The sequence below is a fragment of the Bubalus bubalis genome, chromosome 2, assembly GCF_019923935.1.
Source record: "Bubalus bubalis isolate 160015118507 breed Murrah chromosome 2, NDDB_SH_1, whole genome shotgun sequence".
NCBI classification, from domain to species: Eukaryota; Metazoa; Chordata; class Mammalia; order Artiodactyla; family Bovidae; genus Bubalus; species Bubalus bubalis.
The window spans coordinates 16,048,327-16,060,354 of NC_059158.1; the positions used below are offsets into that span (position 1 = coordinate 16,048,327).

The 12,028-nt window shown below is 42.3% G+C and overlaps 1 long non-coding RNA gene across 47 annotated transcripts in view; it reads left to right on the forward strand.

Annotated features, from left to right (window-relative positions):
* LOC102401727 overlaps positions 1-12,028 on the forward strand; it is a 478,204-nt gene that overhangs the window by 18,375 nt on the left and 447,801 nt on the right. For 5 of the 47 annotated variants that reach the window (XR_006544417.2, XR_006544423.2, XR_006544444.2 and 2 more), the window contains one exon: positions 868-972. The exons of the other annotated variants lie outside the window; for them this stretch is intronic. This is a non-coding gene — a long non-coding RNA (uncharacterized LOC102401727). The remainder of the gene's footprint in view (positions 1-867; positions 973-12,028) is intronic. 47 annotated transcript variants of the gene reach the window in all.

The window sequence follows — 12,028 nt, forward strand, 5'->3', positions numbered from 1 at the left end:
AGAGGTGTCCATAAAAATTGTGTGGCAAAATAAAATCACTTATGAACAAAGATTCTTTTTCTTACCCAAAGAGGTGCTTCGAAGCACCCCTCTTCAGCACTGATGCCTGGCTGTTGGCTCCAGCATTTGCTGTCTGAATTGGTCAGGCTCTGCTTGACACATGGTGCGGGAGTTCACGTTTCTCAAACTCCTGGCTTTCCAAATCTAAGGGAAGAGCTGAGCCACAGATAGCACCACCCAGGTTGGTGAATTGAATGAATCATTCCGTTACTGATGCATTTTAGCCTGGACAGAAGCTCTTCACATACCACCTAAAGAAATGAAATCTAGTTGAATGAATTCTCCCATTCTTCCCTGTTTTAAAAACAATCCTTTTAAAACACATAGTAGGAATTACAATCTTACGAGTTCTCCTCTTTTCCCATTTTCCCAATTTCCAGGTCAGGGGATGTCTCTAGAGTGTCATGGTTTCACTAGTAACTGTGGTAAGAGAACGTTTCAGGTGAATATTTCTATTTCTTGCCTGTGTCTGCCCTTCTTAACTTCTTCCTCAATTTTCTTGGTATCATTCGCCAACCAACCCTCTGTTACTGAATCAGTTCAAGAGTGAAGGCCAATAACCATCTGAGATTGTTGCCTACTTGTAATGCCTTTCATTTTGAGAAAATATGGCAAATTTCACAAGAGGCCGTCACTAGGTAAGCTTAGACATATCAGTCACACCCAAAGTATTCTTCCTTGGTGGGTACTTGGTGAATGTTTCAGGCTGAATCCAGAGATACTCTGCTCAGAACCTACAGTATACTTGGTACCAAGAAGAGAATTTAAGAAACACTGAATTCTTAACCAGATAAACCTGTTTCTTAGGTAACTGTCCTCTGAAACCCAGCAGTAGAAGATGATTTTGGCAGTGAGTTTTGGAGTCATTCTGCCTCATTCAGTAGATCGTTTGTGACATACAGACAGGATGCAGTAAGTATATTTGGGAGTGGGGGAGCATAATACTGTATCTGAAATGAAAATGGAAAGCAAGTTGGAGACATTCAGAGCACTGGGGAGCTACCCCTGTTACACTAGTAATTCTCAGGTAGAAATGCAGTTCGTATCATCTGTGGGAGCTTTTCCACCTCTCAGTACCAGAAAGTCGGTCGCTGGAGGAGGAAGACAAGGACACACTCCAACATCAAACTTCCCGAGTCACTGACGTTTCTGTACTTCCGTGGCCCCATCTGTACAATGGGGATATCCTGTAGAGTTGTATTGTAAAACTGCTCCCCCCAAAGGCGATGCCGGGAACGCATGCTTGGTTGAACTTGCAGCTCTCAGAGCTGGCCTGCTGAGCTGGAGGAAGGCCCCAGAAGTCATACTTGGATCAAGTTCTGGTCTTCCCATCATCTGCCCCGGTCCTTTTAGCCTTTCTGACATGAGTGACTTCCTTTGTGGAATGAGATGATGGGGACTCTGTTGTCTTTTTCTTGAAGTCTCTCTGACCCAAACCAGACAGTCTAATAAGAATCTGGCTCTGTGGAGGATGAGGGATTCCTCATAAGGAACGCCATATCTGGAGATCAATCAGAGCCGTTTCTCCAAGCCCGGGTCCCTCTTTCTACACTGACAGCCCTTGGAACGAGTGAGGTGGACATGAGGCATCTTCCCTGTGCTGGGTGTTAAGTGCTTGACCTTAACTGTGAATGTCAACAACTTAGGCAGAGCTGGGCAGTGGACTTCCTTGGTTCCAAATCACCCTCTTGCCCTCACCTATGTGATTTTGTTAGTTAAGCAGAGATGACTTATGGAGAAAAAAAGCACAACCCCTTGTAACGTTAAAAAAAAAAAAAAAAGCCCTGCAGATGGCTATTTGTGTTTGTTCTACAGCAGGAAAACCTCCCTCCCCTTCCCTTATCATTCTTTCCAGTCCCCTGTGGAGCCCTTGAACCTTTTCTTTGCTTCAGACTCCCCCAGGTCAGACTTAATTGTGAAAACCAGCGTTGTGGGTTTGGAACGGCTCTGTACACTCAGGCGGGCGGAGAACAAAGGCCAGTCTCTCCCCACTTTCCGAGGCCCTGGAGCAATGCTTCTCAGCTGCTGGTTCAGCTGGAGTAAGACTTTCTAGGGAAAGTTGCTTTTCATAAGCTCACAGAGAAGAGAGGATTTATTGTGTCTACCAAACTTGTCTCCATATTTCTTTTTTAAAAAGCATCTTATTTATTTAGTTTTTTTTTGGCTGCACTGGGTCTTCGTTGCTGCCCTTTCTCTATTTGTGATGAGCGAGGTCTACTCTTCGTTGTTGTGCAGAGGCTTCTCATCGCAGAGCCCGGGCTCTAGGCTTGCTGACTCAGGTAGTTAGGGTTCATGGGCTTAGTTGCTCCGCAGCATGTGGGATATTCCTGGACCGTGGATCGAACCAGTGTCCCCTGCGTGGCAAGGCAGATTCTTAGCCACTGTACCACCAGGGAAGCCCTGTCTCTGTCTTTCTGTTCATACCATTCTTCAGTTAGATCTTGCCAGTGACAAGATAAAGAAGCAGGAAAGGATTTCCTCAATCCAGCTGAAATAAATTCTACCCATTTCTTTCAGATCAGATTGTCTAAAGCACTGAAAACCTCTACCGGACATCTTTGGAAGGAGTTACAATGATAAGAGTTGATGTTTAGAATCTTGTTTGAACTAATTCTAGGGCAGGTTTCCCTTTGAAAAGGAAGATCTTTTATCTATTTTCCAAACGTGTTTTCTTCAGTACCTTGGAATAGTGACACGTGTGTAGTTGATACATGTCAGATGCATTAATGCTCTCCCTAAATCTTGTCTCACCCTCTGTTTTACGCCTTTTGCCATTGTCATAGTTCTTGAAAATCTACTTGCTTTTTTGTTTGTTTTTTGCACACATGTGTTTTCACTTTTTTTTTTGTAGTTGTTTAGTCCCTAAGTTGTGTCTGACTCTTTTGCACCCCACGGACTGTAGCCCACCAGGCTCCTCTTGTCTATGGGATTTCCCAGGCAAGAATACTAGACTGGGTTTCCATTTCCTTCTCCAGGGGATCTTCCCAGCCCAGGGGTCAAACCCGCGTCTCCTGCTTGGCAGGTGGATTATTTACTGCTGAGCCACCAGGGAAGCCCTTTCACTTGGTTACTTTGCACAGATTCTTCCCTCTGCCTAGGTTGCACTCCTTCCACTCTTCAGTAACTTATATTGGCTATTACTGACAGTCTAGGTCAAAACCTAAGTCTTCCAATAAGCCTTCAGTGAGTGTCCCCATCTGCCTACATCTTGTCTTACTTACCTCCATCAACACACACAGACACACATACACAGAGGCACACACGTCTGACTTACTCTGTGCGGAGCCCCCAGAAGCCTGGGTTTCTCTTTAAATCGTGAGTATACTTTGATGTGATGGAAGAAGAGTGTGGAGCTTGGCTGTTGGAAGGCACAGCTCATCTCCAGACAGCACACCCGTGGGCTGCTAGAATGCAGTGTGTTGATGGCGATGTCGGTGGCAGTCCTGATTCCCTGGTAGCATTTATGGGCTCACCTGTACCTAAGATGAGGCTTATTTCAAGATGACTCTTCCACAGCTCTCTTCTCTGATAGCAGTCATTAAGAGATTAGGTTTCTTGAAATATCAGCATTTGTCAGCCCCCTGGCTGAATAATGCTCTGCAGCCTAAGGAGGAAGGGATTTCTGAACAGATCTTAAGCAGAAAAGAAATGCTGAGCTTTAAAAAGAAACATTCATATTGCAATACATCCTCTTTCCTACTGTGAACGGACATATGCTTCTCAAAATGTGACTCAGTCAAGGGCATTTTGAGGTGTTTGTAGAGAAGGGAAGGGAATTGGAAGGGGTTTGGAGAGGCTTTGATTGGAAAGGAGACTGACTTTGGATTCCCATCCTAGTTGGTAACCATCGCACAGTGGTACTTTAAATATCCCAGTTCGTCATTGTAAACCTCTTATTTGGAAGAAATTGCTCAAATTACTTTAAGACTTAAATAGGGGTGTGTGTGTGTGTGTGTGTGTGTGTGTGTGTGTGTGTGAGTGAGTGAGTGTGTGTGTGAGTGCGTGTGAGTGTGAGAGAGTCGCTCAGTTGTGTCTGACTCTGTAACCCTGTAGACTGCAGATCCCCAGGCTCCTCTGTCCATGGGATTCTCCAGGCAAGAATACTGGAGTGAGTTGCCATTCTCTTCTCCAGGGGATCTTCCCAACCCAGGGATAGAATCTGGGTCTCCTGCATTGCACGTGGATTCTTGACTGTCTGAGCCACCAGGGAAGCCCCTAAATAGTTCTTGGATCAGCGTTTACAGGATGAGAGGTTGCAGGATTTAGTATGGTTATTCTCTGGCATGTTCAAAACCACAAAGCATCTTTCATAAAGTCTAGCACTCTAGTGGGCTGAAGTGCCCACTAATGTCAGTGAAAGGAATGAAATGAGGCTGAGGATTCAAACTGGTGGTAACATCTTAGAAGCAGATTATATCAAAATAGCTACTTAAGGGAAGGATATGACCACTTAGATGGCTTGGGTGCGCAGTGGGGTTATTTAGCACCTGAACATGGCAGATCCAGTTTTGCTTGGTAGCTAGAATACAATCCTGCATATGTGACATTTTTATACCTTTTTTATAAAAACAAATATTAGTTAAGGAACCTCTTTGGACAGGAAAAGAGGGCAAAGCTGTGTATCTGTCATTCCCAAATCCTTTAGTCTGATTACTGAATTGGGAACTTTTCAGTGAACAAGGGCTTCCCGTGTAGCTCAGTCGGTAATACATCTGCCTGCAACGCGGGAGACTTGGGTTCAATTCCTTGGTTGGGAAGTTCCCCTGGAGAAGGAAATAGCAACCCACTCCAGTTTTCTTGCCTGGAGAATCCCATGGTTAGAGGAGCCTGGCAGGCTACAGTTCATGGGATTGCAAGAGTCGGACATGACTCAGCGCTTGCTTTCTTTCAGTGAACATTAACCCAAATGATTGTGATAGTTCTGATAACTAGACAGTAAAACTTTCTATTTGACTCCACTGGAACATAGCTTGCAGCCAACTGTGGAAACCCAGTAAAGTTGGTAGTCACGCATAATAAAAGATGAGAGGGTACTTCCTTACCCTCTCATAATAAAAGATGAGAGGGTACCTTCCTTGGAGCGGAAAATGGGGAAGCTAGCCTGGGCCTTTGCATAGAAATTGCATGTGCCTTGGTCCCATGTGCATGGATTCTTGTGTTAGCTCCTGCTTTCATTTTACTCCTGATACTTAATTGATAAATCCAAAAAACTTGTCTTCTGGGCCTTTCTGGTAGCATCGTGATCTTCCTGGATGGCTCAGATTGTAAGGAATCAGCCTGCAATGCAACAGACCTAGGTTCGATCTCTGGGTCGGGATGTGTACACAACAAATGGTTCTGTGCTTCCTTGACCTTTACCTGGGAGTCTTCTCTTCTAGGTGCAACGTTTAATACTTATTTTCTCTAGCTTTTCTTTATCCCCACTTTTCTCTCTAGAGTTGAAACTAAAATCTTAGGTATCTTAATATTTTTAACAGTATGAAACAAGCCAGAATTTGTAGCTGAAATATTTTGAGAATCGTGTATTTCAGTAATTCCTGCATTTCATTGAATAACAGTATACAGTTTCTTCATATTTTTGGGGGCTAGAGTTCCATAAGTCTGAAAGTAATTTAAGATGGGACTAGTGATGGCGCCTGGAGCACGAGCAGAGTTTAAGACCAAAATGTTCAGTTCAGTCGCTCAGTCGTGTCCGACTCTTTGCGACCCCATGAATCGCAGCACGCCAGGCCTCCCTGTCCATCACCAACTCCCGGAGTTCACTCAAACTCAGGTCCATCGAGTCGGTGATGCCATCCAGCCATCTCATCCTCTGTCGTCCCCTTCTCCTCCTGCCCCCAATCCCTCCCAGCATCAGAGTCTTTCCCAATGAGTCAGCTCTTCACACGAGGTGGCCAAAGTACTGCAGTTTCAGCTTCAGCATCATTCCTTCCAAAGAAATCCCAGGGCTGATCTCTTTTAGAATGGACTGGTTGGATCTCCTTGCAGTCCAAGGGACTCTCAAGAGTCTTCTCCAACACCACAGTTCAAAAGCATCAATTCTTCGGTGCTCAGCTTTCTTCACAGTCCAACTCTCACATCCATACATGACCACAGGAAAAACCATAGCCTTGACTAGCCGGACCTTTGTTGGCAAAGTAATGTCTTTGCTTTTGAATATGCTATCTAGGTTGGTCATAACTTTCCTTCCAAGGAGTAAGCGTCTTTTAATTTCCTGGCTGCAGTCACCATCTGCAGTGATTTTGGAGCCCAAACAAATAAAGTCTGACACTGTTTCCTACTGTTTCCCCATCTTAGGCACTAGACATTTCTCATGTTATCTTCTCCATGAATCGTTGGTAAAGTCAGGGAATAATTTTCATCAGCGTCTTCACTTGTCTGACCAATTAAGAAGACATGTTTCTGCAATGTAAGCCTATTAAGCGAAAAGAGTTGGGGCCTATTGGGTACAATTGTAATTAAGAACAGTCCACCGTCCCTCATGTAATTGTACCAAAATAAATAGACCAAAATCATGGTTAAGGAAAGCAAAACCTGTAACTCTTATTATCAGCCCAACGATGTTACATCCATATGTGGATTTCATGGGACGTTTTTTCCTTCTATGGGATCTGAGGCTCATTTGGAATTTGGAATTACCTTGGCAGAAGAATATTAGCTAGTCAGGCCTATAAAGGATATTTTGAGCTGGAGTATAAAAAGCACATGTGGTAATTAATATAAAAGCAGCTGAAAGTGCCTGAGGTCAGTAGTTGCTACATCTGTATTGCATGTAAACAACGTATTAGCCAAAATTAGTTTCAGAGGGCCCTGATTACATCTGTTTTAATTTAATTTAGTCTGATTTAATGATACTTTTTTAATATGAATTTGCTTCATGGTTGCTCTTACTGCAATTTCTTTTCCCTGAGAAGAATGTATATGAGTTGGGATTATTGTAAACTTTTGTAATCCTTTAGTCTGACCCTGGATATATCAAAGGTGTGGTGTCTTACTGCACAGAATTATCTGTCTAAAGAATGTGAAATTAACAGAAAGCTAGTAATTCAGACTTCATCTCAATTTGTTTATAGTTTGTTTTTTTAGTGTAAAGTTTACGAGCAGTGAAGTGCAAGAATCTTACTTGTGTATTTGATTTTTGACAAGTACACATGCTTGTGTAACTTAGACTCCTATGAAGACCTGGAACATTATCACCCCAGCTAGTTCTCCTGTTCTTTCAGGTCACCTACTGCCTGATGTGCTCAGCAGGTAACCATCCCTTTGACTTTAACTCTTTCCACTGGAAGTTAGATTTGCCTTTCCTGTAGCTTTACACAAATGAAGCTTCACGCAAAACAACGCAGGTTGTTGGTTTAAGGCTTCTTTCACTTGTAAGCATAATTGTGATGAATCATTTTCCTAATATATTATAATGAAACCTATGAGAAGTGATTGGGAGTGAAACAAAGAGTGGTGCTGTTTCAAAGAAGGAGGGCAAAATATTTTGAGATGGCTAAGTTAGCAAATACTTGTCATTGATCTGTTTTTTAATCGAAATTTTTACTGAGATAATTATAGATTCACATGCAGTTGTTAAATAATAAAACCTTTAATCAGTTTCCTGAATGGTAGCATTTTGCAGAAGTATAGTATGCTATAATCAGGATATTGGTGCAGTCTGCCCGTCTTGGTTATACCTATAGTTTAGCCTATGTTCATGTGTTTGCATATTTAGTTCTATACAGTTCTATCACATGTGTGGGTTTGTGTATTCACGGCCACAATAAAGATGCTGAGCAACACAAGGGTCCTTCTTATTGACACCTCTCTCCCTCCCACCAATCCTCCCCTATCCCTGGCCCTTAATTGGTTCACCATTTCCAAACGCTTCCCATAAAGGTAAGCATATAGTTTGTAATCTTTTTTGGATTGGCTCTTTTGACTCATCATAACTCCCAGGAGACCCATCCAGGTTGTTGCATGCACCAGTAACTTGTTGCTTTCTATTGTGGAATATCCCATGGTATATGCACACCGTAGTTTAGCCATTCACCTGTTGAAGGACATCTGGGCCGTTTTCAGTTTGGGGTTATTATGAGTGAAGCTGCTTTGAACATTTGTGTACAGGTTTTATGTGAACACCAGTTCTCATTTCTCTGGGACAGTTGCCCAAGACTGAAATTGCTGGGTCGTATGGTAATTGGCATGTTTAGTTTTAAAAGAAACTGTCAAGCCATTTTCCAGAGTAGCTATACCAATTTATTCTCCTCCAGCCAAGTACGAGTGATCTCGTTTTTCTGCATCCTCACCAGCATTTGGTGGTGGTGGTTTTTATTATCACCACTGACAGGTATGAAGTAAGATCTCATTAGATTTAACTTCCGTTTCTCTGGTAACTAATGATGTTGAAACTCTCCATGTGCTTATTTGCCATCGATACATTCTCTTTGGTGAAATGTCCCATTGATGCCTTTTACCCAGTTTTTCTAATTGAATTAAAAAAAAAAAAAATTCTGTGCTTAAAAGACAGACTAAACAAAACGCCAGCCCAAGTAGCTTTCAAGAACATTTAAGAAAATATCCCAAGAAAAGATCTCACTTGGGTTGAGATGCTTTTAGTCACTAGATAAGTAGGTAAATAAATGGAATCACTTAACAGATGGAAATGGATGTTTTCCAGCAACTGGGTGGAAAGAACTGGGAGCTTTTTAAGGCTCTCATAATTCTCCTGTCAGTGGCTCGGGCTTGCCACCCTCATTCGCCCAGGTTCCGTGCTCTCCGCCCCTCCCCTTCTGCCTCAGCTCTTCTGTTCGCTCTTCCTTTTCTCTGATGAGCCTGGGTAATAGACCTCACTTCTTTGACTGGTTTAATTCTGAAACATATAAATGGATTCCTTAAATAGATCTTGTGGACCAATTTTTTTTTCTTTTTTTTGGTAGAACTTGGACTTTGGCGCTCATCTCTCTGCACAGTTCTGTAGTGTTTGCTTCTGTCAGTTATCTTGATGGAGGGATAAGAAAGAAGCAATCTACAGTCACAAAACCTTTTGAGTGTACGTGGTAATGAATTTACTGTAGAGTGACATAGACATATAGAGGTCAGCAGAATGTTTTTCCTTAGATGATGATTTTCTGACCAAATGGTAAGAGCCCAAGACTTAACAAAAGGACCTGGGATTGTAACCTTGTTCTGCCTTAACTTAGTGGCAGAATTGGGCAAATTATTTAACCTCTCTGGGCCTCCACTTAATTTTTCGTGAAAATGGGTGATAATTCCCATACTACTACGATGAGTTTATAAGGATCAAAAAGAATGATGTAATGCATTTTTAAGTGGTAAAGTGCTATACAAATGTAAATTGCTATTACATTTATATATTAAATTATACTCCCCCTTCTCATGTCTAAAGCAAAAAGTGCAGCCTGGAAGAGAAACAGTCATTTATTCAGAATAAGGTCAAATGATCACTGTTTTCCTGAGTGGAGGGGAGGGGAACTCTCTACACATTTTTTTCTTAGATGTGATTTTAATTTTGTTTGGTAGGCAAGAAGCTGCTAAAAATTAATCAGCCAGCAATAATCACACTTCATTTAGTCTGATATGGCGACTAAGGAAAGCTACTAAAAGTTAAAATGGAGTTGCTTTAGGAGTTTTCTGATCTTACTCATTTAAATTCTAGTTTTAAAGATGAATAATGATTCTGCTTGCCAGTTGAAGCCTTGCCTGAGGTCGTATTTTCCCCCCACTCTTGTATTTCTTTCTGGGTCTCCGTTGCTGCCCAGGGGCTTTCTCTAGTTGCGGCGAACGGGGGCTTCTCTAGTCGGCAGCTCATGGACTTTCATTGTGGTGGCTTCTTCCGTTGCGGAACGCCAGCTCTCGAGCACGTGCGCTTCAGTAGCTGCTGCACACAGGCTCAGTAGTTGTGGTTCCCGGGCTCCAGAGTTGTGGTCCATGGGCCTAGTTGCTCACAGCATGTGCGATCTTCTCGGATCGGGGAGCGTACCAGTGTCCCCTGCACTTCAAAGTGGTGGATTCTTAACCACTGGACCGCTGGGGAAGCCCCACTCTTGTCTTTAACCATCAACTACATGAGCCTTGTAAAGAAGCCAGAGAGACCTCGGTTTGCACAAGGAGTGTTAATAACTGTGACCTTGAGTGAAAGATTGGGTCCCTCTCTTTATCCGTAACAGATTCAAATGAAGTTGCTAACTGGTGTCGATGGTAAACTATCTGAACATCTGCCTTTAAATAATGTTGTTGGCTAATTCTGTACACAGTAGACACAGGGTAGCTGGTATCCCCACCTATAAATCGAGAAGTCCAGAGAAAAGGCCAATGAGGGTCTGCTTAGCAGCAAAATTACTTTATTCTAAAATATGTTATTAGTCACAACCAGCCTAAGACTTGATGAAGCCAGAAGCTAGTTTGCAATTCTTTACCCTTGATCTTAGTTTGGGCAACTTATTTTTGTGATTTAGGATAATTAAAAAGGCTCAAGGCTGTTGTGAGGATCAGATGAGGTAAATGTTTGTGAAAATGCTTTGGGAATTTTTATATGCTCTGCAGACTCAGTTTTAGAAGTGATGGTGGAGGAGATAGTAATAAAAGTAGTGCTGTGTGAAGTTTGAAAACTTGTCTAAGAATATGTGCAGCTATTGGATAATACTGGAAAAAAATTTAAACTTGTAAATGCCATGTATATCACACACAGGCATGAATTGAACTATGGCCTGCGTTTTGAAAAATTTAGTTGTGGTAGGTGACATTTATAAAATTATCCATGAAATTTGGGAGAACCAATGCAATGACTTCAGCAAGCACAACCGGGAGAATCTTGATTTAATGGTAACCCAGCCAGTGATTAGATTAGGTGTCAGAAAAGGGGTCAAATGCATTATGGAAAAATGAGGAAGGAAGTAAAATGAGTCATTCAGTTACAGTATATTTTTACAGTTGATTATGTGGGTGGTATATTGTTTAATTCATTACACTTTTTAAGGACCCATTTCAGATGAAAAGCATGAATGATGGACATTCTAACCAAAGTCCAATTCCAGTTACTAGAAAGCGGTGACTTTTTAAATTCCTGTAATCTGAAATAGGTTTATGATTTTCCTGTACTGTTGGACTCTTCCAATATTTATTTTCTCTCACATAGGTTTATTTCACTCTTAAAAAAACTTTAAGGCAGTTACATCCTGAATTTTAATGTAGGATATTAGTATCTTAAAAAATGTGCTTGTAAGTGGCTCAGCAGTAAAGAATCTGCCTGCAGTGCAGGAACTGTGGGAGATGTGGGTTCAATCCCTGGGTGGGAAGGATCCTCTGGAGGAGGAAATGACAACCTACTCCAGTATTCTTGCCTGGGAAATCCCACGGACAGAGGGGCTCGGCGGGCTACAGTCCATGGGGTCGCATGGAGTCAGACACGACTGAAGCGACTGAGCACACATGTTTTAAATAAGAATTGCAATAAGAATTTCTTTGAAGCTTGTCCCTTCTTTATTAAGAATAAATGCATATGTATCTGGTCATAATTGCAATGATATAACCTTTCTAAAATCTTATTTCTTAGGCTACTTGCCCATCTGATGGTAAAAGTTATTATATTCAGTTGCCCTAGAAAAAGAAGTCCAAGGAATTCAACAATAGCTTTCCTTGGAGGGATTTCCCAGGCAAGAATACGGAAGTGGGTTGCTGTTTCCTTCTCCTGGGATCTTCCTGACCCGGGGGCTGAACCCGGGTCTCCTGCATTGCAGAGTCTTTAGCGACTCAGCCACCAGGGGAGTCCTCTGTGCGCAGCCCTTGCGTGTAAGTCAGCCTTGTGGATGATCTTGGCCAGCTCACATGAGGAGGGCCAGAGGGAGGACAGGCCTCTCTTTCTTTCCTTGAGAGTCAACTAAGGAAATAGAAGAGAAAAGCACAGTTCCAAAGACACCAAGCTCAGAACCTGAAGTTGAATTATTAGGAGAATCTGTCTCAATGG